Genomic DNA, 1,096 nt, shown 5'->3' with positions numbered 1-1,096 from the left:
ATGGTTTGAGAGAGGAGTAAAGGAGGCCATCTTTGTGATGAGAACCTGTCCATCATTAAACAGGGGCGGAGCCTCTGTGTTCAACTATTACAATGCTGTGATTGCTAGTATCACTCAGCCCTCTGTGAATAGCAAGTGGTCATCAGGGCACTAACGACCAATTATTGGGCTGATGGTCCTCCATGATGTGAACAGCTGGTTGTGGATGTCATCAGCAAACTTGTTGATTCACTATGAGAAGGAGCTATTTACGTACAAGACTGAGTTTGTTGCAGCTCAGACTGACGAAGTCTTTTGGATAAAAGACGTAACATTTCAACAAGTTTAATTTTTTTTAATACGACAAGAGGACCTGACTTATCGTTGTTGGATAAAACCTACATCGACTTCTTGTTTTCTTAGAGCTGCTGTGACAAACAGAGGAAGTTTTGAAACGTAACGTGTCAAACCAGAGCCTTTAGTTGTAGGCGCAGTGTCCAAAAACAGTCCGACCGCACGACGTCCAACTTTAATTCTAACCCTGAACTTGCACCACTTACCGCGGCGCTAAAGAAGAGGAAGGACTTGTTTCTTCTGCTCCGTTTCTAAAGTGTGTCTACGTCCAGTCGGCCTCTTGCAACAGAACCAGAGAGAGGTTACGAGGACAGAAGAGACAGACATACAGAAGAACTGGACCAGGTGTGGTGTCCACAGGAAGACAAACAGAAGACGCGGTTCATTAAAGTCCCATCAGAGCTTGAAAGAGATCACGTCGCCCACGAGCGTTCACCAGTTTTATTCCAACATCTTTGTTTGTTGGAGACAAGATGGAGTTTTCTCAGTTTACTGCTCTGTCATTTGTGAAGGGTTGGGATGACTCTCGGCTACTACCACGCCGAACTTTAGCTCCATGTCGTAAAACTGAAGAAGTCAAAACTAATTTTGTGTTCGCTATGGTCAGTTGGCTGTGGCGGCCATCTTGAATTGGGTTGACTACAAAATTTGTTCAGTTGTAGATGTCCAACCGTCCATCCAACCGTCCATCCAACCATCCATCCATCACTGTCCATTCATCCATCCATCACTTGTCCATCCATCACTGTCCATCCATCCATCA

The sequence above is a fragment of the Nematolebias whitei genome, chromosome 1 (genome assembly GCF_014905685.2).
Source record: "Nematolebias whitei isolate Nwh7 chromosome 1, NemWhi1, whole genome shotgun sequence".
Classification (NCBI taxonomy): Eukaryota; Metazoa; Chordata; class Actinopteri; order Cyprinodontiformes; family Rivulidae; genus Nematolebias; species Nematolebias whitei.
The sequence above is the reverse complement of the archived record's forward strand: the minus strand, read 5'-3'. Positions refer to the sequence as shown.